We start from the raw sequence: 19479 nt of genomic DNA, 5'->3' as shown, positions 1-19479 counted from the left end.
GAAGAAGAAGAAGAAGAAGAAGAAGAAGAAGAAGAAGAAGAAGAAGAGGAAGAAGACATTACTAGTTTTGTATGACTTTAAAGAGATGGATGTTAGAAGATTCTTGGATAAGATTTTAAGATTTGGGGAATTATTAAATGAAGTTCTGAAAACTGCCTTTAATATGTAAAGCTTGGTGGAAAAACATCCCAAAAATATGTTAATTTAAAATAACACAGACAGTATATCTCCACCTGTTTTGGTACACTATTCTCTAAACTATTCAGTCAGTAGCCACAGATGCATCTTCATGTGGCCTAGGAACTATGCTTACATAAAAACTTTCAGAAGACCAAAGACTTTTTCTACCGCATCAAGAAACTATGCAAAGAAGTATGCTGAAACAGAAGAAGAATTCCCACTACTTGCACAGGCCTATTTACTGGGTCAGTGCATATTTTTTCATTTTAGTTTTTAACAACAACAACAAATGACAACGACAACAACAACAACAACAACAACAAAAAGAATACAAATCACGGGATATTTTTTCATTTACAGTTGATATAATAAGACTTCATCTATTTTTTTCCCACACTATGACCCTATCATACAAAACTTTTCAAAGGAGAAAATATTCTAGAGAGAGTATTTAGAGCAGAGTTGGTAGCCAACTCTAGTTGGTAGCCAAATTAGGAAGAAAAGGTAATGATAAGTGTCTGATGTCATCCTGGCAGCAATGTTATTTGATCAAAGCAAGTTAGAGATGAAGAACTAACACAAGACTTGCCAGTAACTTCAGCTCCACCTTCATCAGTGGCAAGTGAGTCAACTTCCAGCAAGTACATTACCATATTGGCAGGACTGAAATGACCTTCATATGACTGATAGCCTGCCTCTGAAAGGATGGCTGATTTTGATCCCTTGAGTACATTAGAGGATTGTTCCCCCAGTACCTGAAGAACATAAAGTTATAAACAAGCACATGGTCAGACCAAAGTATCCCATATGCTAGTCTTCTTTTTTTAAGTAAATTCAGGCTATTGAGTAATAAGCATTTGGAATGTAACAGATTAGGAGTAGGAAAGCAAAAAAAAGGTACCAATAACAACAATCACCACGGCTATTAATCTCCTCAAAGCTACCTGCCAGATCTTGGCAGTAGAAGCAACAGAGTTGTTTTTTTGGAAAGGACACAAATACAGTACTATGGCTGATTACTTCTCCAGATATATTGGTTTGGCTCTACTTATATGGACCTCACTGACACACATGGTCCAGAAAGCAAAGTAAATGCTTGAGAAACATGAAGTCCTCATGTCAGGTAATGGGCCTTTAAAACAATCAAAGTATTTACATAGAACTTTACGTTTAACTGTGTTGTCATAGTTTATTTTGCCCCCGGAGAAATAGAAAACAAGGTAGAGATGAGAAGTGCATAAAATATACAGATTAAAAGAAAAACAAAACCCACAAGAGTTCTGCAAAAATTAACGGCTTGATATAAAACACTTCTAGACAGTCAACAACCATTGCACCTGGATCTGCTCCTGCAGAATTTCTGATGGTAAGAAGATTAAAGATGATTCTATCCATGGCACCCAGACAGACTTAAACTAAATGTTCCAGCTCAAAGGAATGCTGAACATGAGAAGGTGAAATAAAAATCCATCAACAACAAATGTCAATGCTTGGCACAGAGCAAAACCACTGCCTGACTTGAGATCAGGGTCTGGAGTTCTCAGACATTTGGAGTTACTCAGAATTTAGCATATATTCCTAACCTCTTTTTCATGACTGTTCAAAAGGATTTCTTTAGAGGACCTGGACTGATCTACAGTGTTTTCCCGTTCAACAAGGAGAGAATCAAAGATCTGTTTGAATTCCCTAATGAAATGTAAACTACTTAGGAGGCTTCCCCCAGGACCACATCAGAAGCCAGAACAATCCTCCTAAAGAATTGAACTTAAAAACTCTCCTTGTGTGTATGCTCCATATGCATGTGCATGTGTGTTTATGTTTTAGAAATGTTGATTTGTCATTTTAAGTTTTAATGTGATAGCCAGACAGAACCAGGATATGTTGTAAGGGTAGGATAATAAACAGGGCAATTTCAGGAAAGCGGTTTTCCTAGAAGCAGTATGAGCCATGTTCTTATTTAAAACATCAAATTACACCAAGTATTTCATTTTGTATGAGGTCATCCATAACAAAACATTACAATTTTCTAAAATAAATTACTGCTTCTCATATTGAGAAAGGTTTACATTAAGCTTCATCAACCTGAGCTGATTCAGTGCCTTGTACTACGAGGATCTTGTTCTCCCCTCTGGTGACAAAGGCATTTTGTGGTTTTGAACTGCCAAATGCAGGTAGTACCCAAGTTGAATATACAGTCCAATCCCAGAGAACAGCTATTCCTTATCAGCCATTATATATATATATATATATATATATATATATAAAGAGAGAGAGAGAGAGAGAGAAAGAGAGAAGATTTAAACCTAGACTCTTTGAAACCCTGAAAGAAAGAAACACACTAATACATTCCACGTGCAAATATGGAGACTGAAGGCCTGCATGGTTTATCTTATGCCATCAGATTTCTTATTTATTAAAAATTTCCTCACTGTGAAGCAATTTATTTCAGCAAATTTTAAACTACAGTATTAGTAAAACTATGAAAACTAATCAACAACAATTAAACTACAAAAATTAAACTCCAGTAAGAGGTGAAATATAAGCAGGTACCATTTGCCCATGCTTCCTCAATGGCTGCAGTTTTGCTTGGAGTTTCCTGCCATGTTGCCCAAAGACCCATGTTTTTCCTGAGCAATTGTCCAGGACTGTCAGGGCATTACCCATGGACACTGTGAGCCTAATGTTTTTTGAACACCACATCTTCTGACTGCTTTATAGAAGTCTCTTTTATGTAGGTGTGATGTGTGTTTCAAAACAGGGTTTGCAAAGGATATAGATAGAGGTAAACACACTTTGTAGTCTGTAAAGTTAGCCAAGTCCTACAAGTTTTCTACCTGCTCAACACTGTCAAGACGTCCAGAAGCAGAACTGCAGTCATATAAATAGCTTTACTGATAAAAATGTAAGTACGTTAAAACTTCCAGCACTATAAGGCAAAGCATCGTTTTAATGGATGATTTGAAGACATAAGTTTTGTGGTTGTTTTATTCCAGAAAGCCCACGATAGATTTGTAATTTTGAAAACCTGCCCTTGAAAAAGAGGAAGACATTTCCTTTACTGTCAAAACCTGTGATACTTCAGAAGTACTCAACAGAGCAACTCCACAGGGATAACACCCTGAAATAAGTAAAATCTTTGCCTCTGAAAGTAACAGAGATGCAATCTCTCCCATAATATTCTTTTGTTTGTTGGATTTTAGTTCACTAGAAAATAAAGGTGATCTTGGGATCTACATGATACTTACTTATCTAATTCATTTGTTATTAGTTATTTCCAGTTCAGGAGATTTGCTGAGAAAATCTACACCTGGCCCTGACAGGTGTATCTAGACAGACTGCAGCAGCTTCAGTAAAGGTCCAAATCCTGCTTCAAACCATAATTTCAAAGACCCAACTTTGTCCATTACAAGGTCTATAAAATACCAAGGGCTGAGAGTGATCATCTTAGAATCCATTTCAAGGTCTCCCAAAGGAATGCATAACTGTCCTGGGAGGTTAGGGAAACCCTCCAAAGCATCTTTGCAACTGTAGGAGGGATGCCACTTCTCTCTTGCACTGCCACACATGGGTAAAAAAGGTTCTCTCTGCTCCTGACTTCAGTGACTGCATAGGCATGGGAAGGGCTCAAAACCGTCTCTCAAGACAGAAGAGTGCAATAATATGCTCTCTTGAGAGTCTTCAGAAGTCCAGAGGAACAGAAAAATGCAAAAGGAGGATAAAGAAGGAGAATAAAACCTCCTTACTAGTTTCATCAATGTGGCTCTGTGTATGCTTGCACTGTAACTTTGCAAGCCAGAAAGAACCAAAATTCAGAAAATTACCGGGTCCACATTCAGGTCTGAAGTACAGAAAATTTCTTGCCATAAATAGGGAAGTACAGCTCTTTCTGTATAAGACAAAACACCCAAAAGAGAAGTCTGGGAGTTTTCATTATTTATTTATTTATTTATTTATTTTTTCAGCAATCCAGCAGAGGGTTAATATGCATTGGTTATAATCCTACTTTTATGTGCATAGTTTACATGTATATATTTACCTACATTAAACTATATATAAATCTATATAAGATACATGTACATGTAAAACAAAGTCAAACCTGTCATCAGCTGAATGCTTAACACAGGTATATTACTTTTAAACACACTTGCCTAGAAGAGAAATTGCACTAGGGAGTACTGGTATACAAGCAGAGTGTATTTTGTAGTCCTGCAGAAGATTACCTCACCTCCCTCCATTTCCTCTAAAATCTTGGTAGAAGAGGAAATTAAGGGAGACAAACTGAACTGTGATGCTTAGGGAGTCCCTTGATTCTGCCTGTCACAGTTTAAAGCCTGCTCGGGGCCTCAGGGGAGTCTGGCTGTTCCTACTCCTCCTCTGCCAACCAGACAGTAACGGCCCACTGCTTTTATTCATTACCCTGAATGTAATGCACTAAATTTAACAAGTAACACACTCAGCGGGAATTTATTGGCCTTTTGCAGCATGATTGCAAGGTAGGATATGGATATAGATTCCAATTACTGCTGACACCCAGATAAGAGGAACAAAGCCTATATATGATTGTTATTAATCAAAGGTGATATCTGGTATTACAATGAAAAGAAAAACAAACCAAGAATAATTTAAAAAATCTAAGCTTTTTTTTTTTTTTTTTTTCCATCAAAATATCAGCTGTTCCAAATAAAATTATGCTGATACTTTCTAGTTATGAATAAGAAAAGGGATAGCATATTATACAAAAATGTCCAGAAAGAAAATATAAATAACAACAGTTATTAATTATGAAGTTATATGCAGAAAATTCACATCCCAGGAGATGTAATATACTGTGAAAAGCCCAAAACAAAAATATGTATACATTCACAGTTATGTAAATATGTAAATATTAATAATCATTAAACAAAATAAAAAATGTGCAATATATTCCAGAGTTGAGATTCATATTCGTTTGACAGTATTAAAAGATGGGATAGGAAGGAATTAATTTTTCTTGTTCACATCTGGAGTTTAAATAGGTACAATATGAATGGGCAAAGAACAAGCCAAAGACCACTGCATCAAAATTCCAGAAACCAACAGATGCGAAACACATGTCTGTCTGTCCCAAACCCCTCCCAGGTGAGTACAGAAACTAACCAGTCAGCTATCTGTGATTGCATTCATTTCATAACACTGCAGCCCACAGCACGTTAAATACTAGAGCTATTCAGAGTAGTAAGAGGCGAAGAATTCACCTCTATAGTATTCAGAATTTCCATTCAGCTTGGAAATAGATGATGAAAGTTTTTCCAGGCTATCCAAACCATTGCAGAGTGCAACCATAAAGCTTGTGAAGTTTACCATTACTATCTATTCCTCATAATTCAGGCTGAGCACATCATACAGAGAATATTTTCTGGTAACAACTCTGTTACCTTCCTGAACCATCAGCAGGAGGCATTACTTTCCAAAACCAGTGAGTTAAAAAGGATGAAGACAGGAGGTCTCAGTTTCTGAAAAGATATAACAGTACAACTTCCTTGAAACTCAGTGAGGCTGCTATTCACAAACAGGCTACCTCAGATTCCTACATATATGACTTACCTATTTGTCCAAAATTAAACATTGCAAATACCACAGTGGTCCTTCCTGGCCCAGCCTTACCACTCTTTTCTGCTTCTTGAGAAGGTGTTCCCTTGAATGCTATTTATTTCCCAGTCCCTTCAGTATTGGTAAAAGCTAATGTAATTGCTCAGTGGAGATAGAACTGACACCAGCAGTTGTCTCAAACAAACCATCATGAACTTTTCAGTGTCAGAATCTCAAGCAAGCTCTTAGAGCCCAAATTTCAAAGAGAACTTTGCCAGGTCTCTTGTCCTTAATTGAAGACTTCATTCTAGAAGTCATCATTATCATGCTATCTGCATAAAGTGCAGCATACGTATCAGAGTTACTGCACGTATAACGTGTTAGCTTGCCTTTTCTGGGATGCTCTCTCTCACCTTTGAAAAGAAAGAGACACCAGTCTGCTATGTTGGGGATATTTAATTATATTTTTCATCTCTATTGTGGAGAAAAATGTCATAAACAGTTCAGTGATCATGTCTTAGATATACAACATAAAGTACAAGGTATAGAGATATACATCTCATCAAGCAAGGGAAGGTAGAAAGAGAGATGTGTCTTAATTTTAATGAAGGCAGTTACTTAGTGGCATGGAAAAGCAATCATGTTTTCTCACCTTATTTTTGCCACTATATCTGGAATATAAAAGTGTTTTGAGACTGGGTACAGCAGGAGAGTGAAGAGAATAAATACAGAGGAAAAAGATATTTTTAGGAAAAATACTTTTTCAACAGACACTATATACATATATACATATATATCTATAAACCTATAGCATAGGTTTTACTATGTGTATATGAATGATGGATTATATAAGAGCATAAAATATTTTTTTTTGCTGCATGTGATGCTGTAAGGTACTACTGATAAATATTTGATTAAATATATACATGATTTCAAATTGAAAAACAGTTGCATTGGTGATACAGACTTGATACCAGAGGTCTTTACTATTATTTTTATTATTACTACTACTAATAATAACGCTAGCATTTGCTTGCAATTTGTGAAGTTTGTGACTGAGGGAAAAATGGAAACAGCTAAAATTTTGACTTGTCAGAGCGTGCACATATGTATATAACTTGACGCTTGAGAGCTGTGCTTACCAGGGTTTTGTACATAAGGACTTTACTAAGAGATGACTTACTAAACTGCATATTTTTCCAACATTAGCTTTAGAGAACTTTGGATCAGACTCCAAAAGAAGGGTTACTTCTCTAGCTAAAATGCATGCTGGCCTTTTATACTCTTTGCCTGCATCAAAATAAATGCACAGAAGCTATGCTTCTGTGACTGTGTACACATTGTTTTGTATGAGGACATGAAACAAATGCAGTATCCTCATATTGCAAATAGCTGCTTATCCGGAAAAACAAGACAAAACAAAACAAGGGGGCTATTGTAGCTTATCAGCATTGCAACAAATGTTAAAACTCCAGCCTTTTATTCTCAAATGTTAATGGAAAATAAACAACAACATTTTCTGGAAAAAAAAAAAAATAAAATGCAATTTAAAATGGTAATGATATATTTGTCCCATGAGAATTTCTTTCTGTCCACAAATCAATCAAGATATGCTGAAACGATTTAGAGAGAAATCACAGCTGAATGCATAAAATACTGGGAACAAAGAATGGTACCTGCATACAGGAGACAGCTGGTAATACCCACCAATGGACAGAGAAATGCATTTGGTAAATATATAAACTCATCAATTCTGGTAGTTTCTACTATAAATGACACAATTTTTGTTTATAGTACACTGTTTAGAAAGATACTATGCCCTCCATATTTTCACTAGCACATACCATGGATGCATATTAGATCAAGACTCTCATGACTGGAATAAAATCACTGACATGTGGAACAGGTCGATAACTTTAATGCAAAATATTATCCTCTCTCTCTCTCTTCTTTTTTTTAATTATTTTATTTTCTGAATTTCTCACAATGCTTTTAACACACTAATCCTTAAAAATCATTTAAGCAATAAGATTGGGAGAAGGCATCATATTGGAAGGGAATAATTTCATGCCTCAGATTTGTTGTGAAGCATGAGGACGAAGACTGAGTGACTTCAGTCACCTGAGAAGTGCAGTCATTCCCAGAAACGCACTGCCTAAAGTATGTTATTGCTATTACTGCATGGAAATTATTTTAGAAAAGGTCACACCCATGGAGACAGTAAGAATGATTAGATATGAGTGATTAAGGTGGCAACCATACAGACTGTAATTCACTGTTTAATAAATAAGTGAGCTCCACCATCACGCTTTTAAAAATAAAGTGTACATTTTAAAGATTAAAAAGAACCTCCTTGCTCTGGGGAAGTGCTGCCCTGGTGTGACTGTCAATGCTCTGTTACAGCAACCGAGAAAATTGTGTTCAAGCCACTGTATCTGACCCAGAAGAATTCCATGGTGCCATTTGTCCAAACCCAAAGCATTCAGGAGATGCAAAATCATTTGTACTGTCTAAGAAGGTACTGCAAAGCTGAGTGTTCCTCTACCTCAACTGGCCTGAACTCAGTGTGTGAGATATAGCTGATGGGAAGCATTCATTTCCCCTTCTGCTGCTGGGGTCCATCCCTGGGAGCGGCCACTGTCTTCCTGGGCTTGAGAGTGCCCCACTAGAGTACCAGTGCCTCTCTGGGTTTAAGCTCTGTTTAGGTTAGGAACAAATGCTTAAAATGTTATTATTAGTTTCTTTACAATGAAAAAATAATTTCATTCTGCAGAGCAGAAACAAAATCTCATTTAGGCAGGTTTTATATATATATATATATAAAAGAGGTTTTAGAAAATCTTCAAAAATAAAACTTTAAAAATGCTATCCATCATTTTATAGATGGGCTACAGTTGGGTTTGCTTATGCGCCATCTAAATGGATTCTACTGTAGTATATTAATAGAATCATAGAATGCTTTGGGTTGGAAGGGACCTTAAAGACCATCCAATTCCAGCCCTCCAGCCATGGGCAGGGACACTTCCTACCTTTGCTCAAAACCCCATCTAACCTGGCCTTGAATTCCGCCAGGGATGGGGCATCCACAGCTTCTCTGGGCAACCTGGTCCAGTGCCTCACCACACTCATATCTTTCTTCCTCATATCTAATACAATTCTCCCCTCTTTTAGTTTAAAGTCATTACCCCTTGTCCTATTACGATAATCCTCGACAAAGAGTCCCACTCCTGTTTTCTTGTAGGCCCCCTTTAGGCACAGCATTATCAACTATTGAATGGAAACAAGATTTTGATTTTGGAAAAAATGAACATTTTTCTTTTGAAAACATTGTAATCATAGCTGTTTTTTAAAGTTACATAATCTTTTCTTACAAAGTTTATACTAAGATCACTTTCCAATTTTCATTCTTGGCATATGTTTGTGATTTAATCCTACCAGATACTCGAGCAATATTTTCTTCTTTGTTCATATCAATTTATCAATTACATCATGCTTGACCATTAGCTTTAGGAGAGTTTTCTTTAATTCTGTGATATTATTTTACTCCATTTTCCTGATAAACTAAGCAGAAAAAAAAAAAAAAAAAAAAAAAAAAGATAGTTTAAAAATAAAAACAACCCTTTGTGTGTTTATGGTAACCCACCATATTTTGCACTACTGCTAGTCTATTATGGATATGAGGTATTGATCCAAGTATCTGAAGCACTTTTAATTTTCTCACAATGAAATATTAAAGTTAAGTGACTTTTAGTTTTGCTCCTCTAGAAGTACTATCCAAAGTACAAAGTACTATTCAAAGTAAAGATAAAAACTGATAAGAAATCAAAAGGATGAAGAATACTTTAAGAAGTATTTTCACAACCCACTCAAGGTACATAACTAAGACATGATTACATGTAAGTTTAGCAGCCAACCATAGAGGCACTATACAGAATCATGTTCTGTCAGAGAGCAGTAATTCATTACGGTATATAAATTCAGAAGGTGGAAAGAGTCCCACCATTTCTAGCCACATTGTGCTGAAAGATTTTATCACAAAAACAAAACAAAACAAAAAAAAAAAAACATTTGAAGGAATGACACAAAATATAATTTGGGTGATTGGTTGTTTTATTTATTGTTTTTCTATTTATTTTTTGTTTTGTACACACTGTAAAATTAAAAAAAAAGTTTTAAACAGCAACGAAAGTCTCACATTCAAAATAAACTTATAAGGTATTTACTGATTGCCACAGTGCAGAAATACTGTAACTGACTCCTCCTAGCTTGTACTTCTTGTGTTGTTTGATTTTTAGCAGTTGCTCTGGGAATAACCAGAACCACCAATGTCACTGGACACAGTACCTGAGAGTAGGCAGAATCCTGCAAGGCTTTGTCTTTCACTTTGGAGACCATCAGCTATGGAAGGATTCAAGGACTGAGGAGGACTTCCAAGAGCTGCATCCTCTGGAAGAAACTGATTTGCAGCCAGTTGTGGCAAAAAATCTATATCGTGGTGAGGAGTTACCTCCACTACAGTTTCTTGGTTTAAGAACTCAGCCTGTTCCAGCTGGAAATCACAAAAAGGGCAACAATGAAATTTTCCTTTTTTTTTTTTTTTTTTTTTTTTTCCTTGTGAGCTTGTTTGCATGCCCTCATTTGCAAATGTTGTCAGGACAATGTCAGGTTGCTTTAGGCCAAACATTCAGATTTCTTATCTATATTTTATAAAACTTAATCCCACTGGCAATATTTGCTTGATTTCTCTAGTGGTTCCAACAAAAACAGTGTTTTATTTGGCTTTAAATTGTGATCACAGATGAAACATTACAGGACTATGCCAGGATATGAGGGCCAGACACTAAAACTGACTAAACAAAAACTGAAACTAAGTCTGTTTATTAGTATAAAAGCTGGAAAAGAAAATAATAATAATAATATATAAATATATATATATATATATAAAAAGCCTAAAAAAATCATAAAAATTGCTGACACAAAGAAATAAATTCTGGTTTATTTATATATAATTACATATATCACAAAACTATATATCTATGATTTACAATGGAAAATGTTCCCTTACAGTGGCTTGGTGGCAAGTTTCCCTCTTTTTGAACAGTAATAGACCCTGTTTTGTGACATGCTGCTGGTGCCATACCTGCCAGCTTGCTGTCTCTGAGCCTGGGGGTCCCAGCCATGGCAATGCTCATTAACAGCCGGCAGTTGGATAATTTATCAGCCAACTAGCACGTGGAGTTTCACATCTCTCTTCTGTAATTCAAGGGGGATCTATCCCTCTGGCCTACTCCCGCTCCTAGTTTAACCCTTCAGCAAAACTTCTACGCTATCTTTGCGAGGAGTCCTAATCCACACTAAATATGCTAATCAAGAAATACCTTGAGGGTCTTTTTTGATCATTTCAGTCATACACATATGCTAAATCTGCAGCTTTCGGTGTTATCTTCGGCAAGGAGTCCCTGTCTCTGGTATAGGAAATGCCATTTGCTTTGTCCTGTATAATACGAAGGTTTTAAACGCACTATTTTTTATCAACAAACACAGACTGGGAGATTAGCTCAGAAGGATACATCCTACAGAGGCACAAAGGATGCCCCTGTCTGAATACTCTGACCTCCTGATCAAGAGGCGTTGCCAGAAATAATTTGGTGGGGCGGGGGGAAGGGAAGCTGAGGAGAAGTGTCCACTCTGCCAGGATCTCCATCCACGTGCTTGTAGCATGCACAGAGAACAGCCCCAGCGTGACAGCCCTGTGATGGATAGCAGTGGAAGTCCATCAATTTCTGCAGCTAGCCTTTTTTTTTATTGTGAGACTCCCCAGAAAGAAAAGTGTCAATAGGAAACACAGATGGGGCGAGTCCCAGCAGCACCGTGGTGTGTGCTGCCAGGTAGCCAGAGCAAAGCCATAGCCCTAGAGAAATAGCTGCATGACTCCTACACCAATGGTCTCATGATTCTCTGAAAAACCCTCTGGGATCTGCTGGTTTGGGGAGAGAAACCTTCCTTTCTCTTTTCAGGGTAGGAAAAACTTTGCCTTATCCCATGTACATATTAAGGACATATCTAGTAGAGAAATCTCATGGAATTTTCCTTCGATTGTTACCTTTTTGTGCAGGTTTTTCCACAGAGAGGTGAGTGGTATATGCCCTAAAATTAAGACCACGTTACTCTGGATACAAACATGGGAAAAGAGCAGGCCTGAGAAGCGAGGTGCTGAGGAAAATGGTGGATCCCCCTGTGCGAGCTAAAGGCTGTGCCTGGTGAGGTGCTGTGCTCCCACCCGCCCCAGGGATGGCATGCTCAGGGCACGCGGGTCCTCTGTTCTCACTGGAGGAGAAAAGGAAAAACACTGAGGTTAATACACAAGTGGCAAGGATGCTCCTCAGAGCTTTGCCCTCTTGCTGAGGATGGGCCCTGTGTGCTAAAACAGATCCCTTGTATTTCACATTCCTTGGTCAGGCAAAGAATGCCACCACCACCTTCTGCGTTTCTATTATTTAAAGGGTCACTAATCAAGTGATGAACTTACCTTGCCGGCAAATCTACATACCAGACAACCCATATTCATATGGTGATACCCACCCTCTTCTCCCCTCACACGTTGTTCATCTCTCTCCGCCTCGCCCAGGATTAGCATAACCTGGGCAGCGAGCCCCGAGGACTCACCAGGGTGTGCTGTGCTGAGCACTGTGGGGAAAACGTGCGCGATAGCCACCGATAGCAGCCGGTACAGTAGTGACAAGACTAGGAAGGGTTAAAGTTTTGTCTGTGACACTGAAATTGAGGCCAGCTGTAGGTCATATTCATGTCCCAGTCACAGGAAAATGAACCTGTGAGACAGAACCTAATTATCTGCTAAACCAAAAGCCAGTCTCAGTTCAATAACTTACGACAGAGCTGGCAGCCAGATATAGCGTTGCCATGGTAACACTGAAAAAAAATCCACTGCAGTAGAGAACAAGAAGGAAAAGAAGGAGACTGTAACCCTAAATATGCTGTAGCCATTTGATCTTGGACAAGTGGATATGTCTAAAGAGTTGGATTGCTACAACTGTCTATCCACTTTAATATCCTCTATAATTACTGAAATGAAAAATGCAATTACAGTGTGCTCTGAGCTAAAAACCAGGAGTAAACTGGCTAACTGGGAATTAATTTTAGAGGGAACAATATCAGCTTCTTTCCCCTCTCAACACACACAGACTTACAAGTATGTGGGGGCTGGAGAGCACAGGCGCCTGCTTCCCGCTAGTCCAAAATCACTTCACGCCAATCAAGCCTTCAGTTTTCACCATCATCTTCCCCTCCTCCCTCTCCTTCCACCACAAGCAATTATACACAAGGGAAAAGTTTAGCACAGCAAAGCACTAAAGCTCTCACTTTGGAGACCATAATCTCTAAACTACTTGCAGTCATGAGCGACATGAGTTTACAGGTCTCAGCAAAACGTCCTGAGAACAGCCCCTTATAGGAGACGTGCAACAGAACACAGGGCAGCACAACGGCCCCATCGTACTGGGAGTCATGGGGCCAGTGGTCCCGTCCTCCCATCATGCATTTTTTTTTAGAGCTAACCACAGTGCTCTCAAACACTGCCAGGGATGGATGTGGGGCTTTTCCCACCAGAAAGCCCTAGCAGCAAACAAAGGGCACCGTACTCCAGCGGCTCCCTGAGCTGGACTGGCACGCACGCCCATCCGCAGCTCGGCTGTGGAAAGCTACCACCCTGCTCTGCCAGGCTCCACACCACAAACACAAAGACGTTTGTGAAAAATTAGATACAAGCACATACCAAACACAAAATCAAACGTGTTTTGAAATGCATTTTCCAAAAGGAAATGTGCCCCTACATGCACATACTCCTCACTGCCGTGGGGACCACAGAACCAACATCTGACTGTTTTTGTTGGTGATGTGGATTTGATGTCAAAAAGATCAGCTGTAATTTCATGAAAGAACATATGTCTGTTTGTGTGTGTACATGTTAAAAACAGATTTTAAATGAAGCACCATGGTTAGAAAAGTATAATACAAACCAAACCAAATCTTTTTTTTTTTTTTTTTTTTTTGTGGTCTGCACTGCTGCATAGGTGTCTTCAGCTTGCTGCCTAGCTCTTTGTGCAACCCAGAGCAGCTTGCAAATAGTGCAAATAGTGAGACTTCACCCCCAGATTCTAGAAACTGCATGGTTTCAGACTCTCACAGAGGCATGCTATTCAGACTCAAAATGTTCTTGCCATTACAAATTTTAGGAGAGACTTCTCAAAAATAATAGTATTTCACAGGGCTAGGATAGAAAATGATTTCCAACCTGAGAGTGATGAAGAAATATTATTGTCCTCATATTTTTACCCTGTATACTTTATTTATTTATTTATTTATTGTAAAGTGCAGATTTGGCATTCCTTTTTCAGAAGAAGCTCTTATTCTAGTCATAGTGCTGTCTGAATAAGTAATATGCATTCAGGTATGCTGCCTTCTGAAGTGGGTTATGTATCAATTGCTACGGCACAGTGCTGTGTAAGTAATGAAAAGAAGCAAAACTCATTCAGCAAAAAGTTAATGGTATTCTAGACGTTTTCTAAAGATGTAAAAAAAATCAAATCAAACAGCATAAACACACACACACACACATAAAGAAAACATAACAAACAAACAAACAAAAAACAACAAACAAACACAAAACTCACCACAAGCAACATCTTATGTTGGTCTTTCCATACCTCAATATTGTTTAAGGCTTGTGTTCTGACCTTCTAAATACCATTAATACTCAGTCCAGGGAGTAGTTTGATTGAGCTAGTAGTTTGGTAGAGGTGTCTGGTATCTAAAGAGAATTTGAGCATGACCTTTCTATACATGCACAGGTTTTGTTAGCAGTAATGTGGATCTAAGGGGGACTGCAGTATTATTTTCAATGAGTCAACCTGACACTTGGTGTAAGAGAGGTCTGCTAAAGTCAGAGGACCTAAGCTTGCTTATGCTGTTCATGAATGTGGCCTCATTTTCATCACTGGAAATATAAATGACCTTGTGCTTTTCTTTAGCTGAACTCTGTATTTCTGAAATGCTAGTAGCGTGCTTTTCAACCAGTCTGAAAATGTGCTGAGTCTCTTCAAATTGTGTAAAGGATTTTTAGGAGTCTTCTGTAGCTGCTGGAAAATGGCTTTAAGGCACTGATATTCATTGTTCAAGCAGCAAACTCAGGAAACTGATAACTCATTTTTGATAGAAATTTTCTAACAATGCCCCTGAATCTTTACTACAAAGTGCTATCTCCCAGATAGTTCTGCTTCCATTTAAAGAAGCAAAACACAAAATACCCTGGTTTCATCCATGGAATAAGAAACAAAAAATTGACATTGCTGCTCAAATGCATTTGCTTCCCATCTGAGCCTGCAGACACTCTGAAATAGTACTTCCAGAAACTGTGAACTGCCCTTTCCCTCTCAATTACAGTGATCTGCTGAGGAAAGATAGATTCATACAGGGGCTGAGGTAAAGGAGAGCCGCAGAGCGGGTTTGTGGAACCACTGCATAAAAGTCACATTTTTTCCTTCGGACATGTCCATTATTACAACTGCAGATGTTTCTGAAGAGGAAGCAAACATCCTCATCTGTGATGTTAGAGGCATGTTTATCACTAACAAATCCCTAGACTGTACACTTGAAACTGCTTATTGAAGCTATGAGAGGGGTAAAGTATAGTACTGACACGGTATGCATTTACACACCTGAAATCCAAACATGTGCCTCAGTTGATCTTCTGATGTTTGTAGAAAACAGCAGGAAAAGACCAACTAATGAAAAGGAGAGCATGATAGAAAAGAGAACGAGAATCTGACCATTACAGCAGTGGCGGTGAAATTCTGGATTTGCATCTGTTTATGAAACTCCAGCTTACACAAATCTGAGCTACATGCAAGCATCCATTGACAGATTTCACTATGCTGAGTTTTTAGACAACCTCCCCAGAAAATATAAACTCCAAAAATGAAATGGGCTGTGGTAGTCACACTGAAATATTTAAGGGAGATGCATCTTTCTGAACAAAGTAATTAGTTTGTGAAATTCACAGAAGCCCAATTGGATGGGACAGGACTCAGTTTCCTATGTCTAGGTGTCTATTGTCATTGTAGATACCCTAAAGTGCCCTAAGACATCTAGTGAGGTTGATAGATATGTCACACAGACCCTGTGAACTTGGGGCCTTTTTGAGCAGCACCAGTAAGACACCCTAGGGCAAAGGGCATGAGAAACCTATGGATTCTGTGTATTTTCTGAACATTTCAAATGACACATGGCTCCTCTGATGTCCCAAGTACTAACTTTAGCAGTCATTATCATTAGGACAAGTAAGTTTCACTACTTCTAATATGTGACACAAGCCCCCCAGGACACACAAGACAGGCAGAGGCAAAGGTGCTCCCTGTGCTCCAAGGATGAAGGCAGCCCTGAGCTGACAGATGCCCTGGGCCTCTCCAGAGGGTCTGGCAGCCTGGGCTTGGCACTGTGCTGACCACCAGCAGCACAGCCCAGTTAGGAGGGCATGCTGGGCACAGGGGCTACCTCGACCAAAAGCTTCTTTGTTTTCTGAGCTGGCTGGTAAGCAGTCAGCTGCTTTCTACTGCATTGTATAGTTAAACATTTCAGTGTCAAATGGGAGAAAAGTGCCACACTTATTGTGCACAGTTTAAATGATGAGGCAAAGGAGATAGCAATGGAGAACTGACCTAGTCTGTTGTGGGTGAGCTGGATGAGTTTTATATGGGCTATGCTGTATTTTCTTACTTAGATTGCTCATCACAGCACTGAACTAACATTAAATCCAAACACTTTTACTATGCTGTCAGGTCTGAAAGAAATATCACGTAACCATATGAGCCCATTTTGATTGGCCTCATCAACTATGTTATAGTATGTCCTAATGAACAGGCATTATACAGCAGAGTAGCTTTACTTAATCTAATCCTCCTAAAATCAGCACTTATTACTAGATATAAAATTTTGATTTTGTAACGAGAACTCAATGACTGCCTTAAAAACGGGGTGTGTTGATTACTTCAGACAGTCTTGAATAAAATCACAATTTACAAATTGTGATGCTACTGTTACTCTAAAAAGTGCATGTATAGTCTACACAAATCACCCAATCAAGCTGCTATATCAAAAGCTAAAATCTCTGTTTAAGCTAAGCAGTTAATATTTAAACTTATGTTCCATTAAAATATGCCAGGATAGCTTTGCATCATGTTAAATGATATACAGTGAAGCTCCTTGATTTGTTTCTATTTTTGTTGCAGTTTTTAGATCCTGAGTAAACTAGCTAAATATTGTATTTTGTTGCTTAAATTTAAATAGAGCCTTTCAGTCTGTTAATAGAAATAGTATAAAATTATTTCCAAAGCTAGCATTCAACTTTGATACAGGCATCATTGCAAACTTTTCACCTTGTTCCTGAAAATCTGTAATCCTGTAAGGTATGATGTTCTGACAAGGGCTGCTATGGTGTGAAATGCCTGCCAGTGTGCATTACACTGTCCCCCCTGTAATCTGGTGATATGTAAGTAAAAAAGGATCAACCTTGTGGTATGGAGCTTTGGGGGAGTGGAAATAGTTTAAGTGCCTTGTAAGAATGGTGGCCACTCTTCAAAACGTTTACATTTCATGACATCTTAGCAACTGAAGCCAATGACAAAAGCTCCCTTGGAGTTTCACAGGACCAAAGAATTTCTTTATGGAAACTAAAAGGCTGCAAGAAGCCTTTGTCTTCCAGGACATCATTTGCACTGATAAAAACAGTCATGAGAACATCACAGCACCAAATATCACAGTTCTCATGTAATCTACCGTAAATCTCTCATTGTACACAATAGTGTGTGGCTGGAAAAGTTTGCCAATAAGCTGTATGTATCAGAAAAAAAAGCACTGTCCCCAGGTAAAATCTGTCATGTAACGGCACATTACAAATCCTACCTGTAAAGAAAACAAACAAACAAAAAGACAATTTAAGAGAGCATAGCAATGCAGGCTACATAGAGGGGTAGTGTCTTAAAAGTCTATGCAAACTACTTACAGAGGGCTCCAACACTTTCTCAGTCCCCTTCAGTCACAAATGTATCTGCAGAACATGGAGATAGTTGTAACCAAGAAAAGAGACCATTATTAAGGTACCAAAAGGCTTGACACAAATAAAGCAGACATAATTAAACAAATGCATAGAAGAAAGGAAAAAAGTCTGCCAAGGGCTCTTAAAAGGGTTGGTACCACTTACTAGTCTCTGGATTAGTCTCCAGGGGGCAGGAAAACACAGCAGAGCAATATCACTATACTTGTCCTGATCTTATCTTTTTACCTGGGATTGTGCTAGTGGCTATTGTCAGAGAGAAAAAAATCTGGGCTAGACGCTAGCAATTTGCTAGATTGTTAACATTTCTTTCCACACCAGCACCCTCTGCTTTGCTGCTTCTTAAGATGTGCTGAGATAAAACCAATGGACAGTGTCTAGACATCACATATCTACGGCCTTTGAGAGTCATTTGATGCACTAGGTCTGTATTATACATACATAGATTTAATGAGGTTCTTATGGGTTTTTCATGAGCATTTTGCAGCAGGCAAGAAAGACAGAATGAAAGAAAAATCCTTGCCTTTGATTTCATACGTGTTGCTATATACATGTGTGTATGTTTCACACTATTCTGTTCAAGGAGCTTAAACATGGAATGACCATCAGACATTTTAAAACTTCTGTAAACTAAGGATGTTTTTCCTTGTTCAGCTTACCTCAGAAATACATCTGTTGGTAAATTTAGGTACAGTTGGCTTAGTTTATCATATGTGTATTACATCATGCCATGTTCCCCCCATTTTTTATTTATTTTTTAATCACAGTGTCCTCCACATTGTTTTGTTTTGCTGAATGAGAAAATGGACATTTTGCAAAGTGTGATATTTCCTCATGCAACAATTGGAAAGAATCTTTCAGGGTCATCTTTGGACCTTCAGTCACTGAAGGTCTGGTGCTTCTTCAAAGCCTTCAGTTGGGACAGAAGCTATGTGCACTACCTAGTCTGGGACACAATGGATCTGCTCCCACAGCCAGCCTTCCTCTGGCAGACCTGTTGTGTTATACAGCAGACAGCTGGATTAAGGCAGGTTTTGGATAGTATTTACTTATATTTGTTAGTTCAACGTCATTATGGGTGCTAGAATTGCAAAGCTCATTCCTTTTCCTCATTGAATGGGGATATTTTGCCATTATAATGTGTTCTTACAGATGGGGACAAAAAGGAAAAAAAAAAAAAAAAAAGAAAAAGAAAAAAGAAAAAAGAAAAAAAATCCATTCTTGTGTAGTGTCTTTTACTGTATTAAAAGAATAAAAAACATACAGATTTTTAGAAATCCTGGGGCATTTTGGGTGCAGAGAAGCAATTACAAGCATGAAGATTTATTGCACAACAGGAAGTCCTGGGGTACCAGTACTGCTACTTCTTAGGAGCAGTTTTGGGTAATCCACCCCATATACATTCACTTCCACAGGAAAAGGGACATGAGATCACACACTCTGAGGCATTCATTCCTTTACTTCCATCTGAGTGCAAGCTACCTTCTGCCTGTGGAGGTGGTAAAAGGTTAAGGTATTCCAGGTTGCACCATCACCCAATGGAGCTGTGCCCACCACCTTCAACAGGCTGTCAGAAAAGTGAGTTTCCTTCCCACGCCTACATA

General features: G+C 38.4%; 1 long non-coding RNA gene across 1 annotated transcript in view; it reads right to left on the bottom strand.

Moving 5' to 3' along the window:
- The window catches only part of LOC118160596, a 179656-nt gene that overhangs the window by 47667 nt on the left and 112510 nt on the right, over nt 1-19479 (bottom strand). Inside the window, exon 5 of the long non-coding RNA XR_004747591.1 lies at nt 17825-17869. This is a non-coding gene — a long non-coding RNA (uncharacterized LOC118160596). The remainder of the gene's footprint in view (nt 1-17824; nt 17870-19479) is intronic.

The sequence above is a fragment of the Oxyura jamaicensis genome, chromosome 1 (assembly GCF_011077185.1).
Source record: "Oxyura jamaicensis isolate SHBP4307 breed ruddy duck chromosome 1, BPBGC_Ojam_1.0, whole genome shotgun sequence".
NCBI classification, from domain to species: Eukaryota; Metazoa; Chordata; class Aves; order Anseriformes; family Anatidae; genus Oxyura; species Oxyura jamaicensis.
Note: the sequence above shows the minus strand (reverse complement) of the source record. Positions and strands in the feature narration are given on the sequence as shown.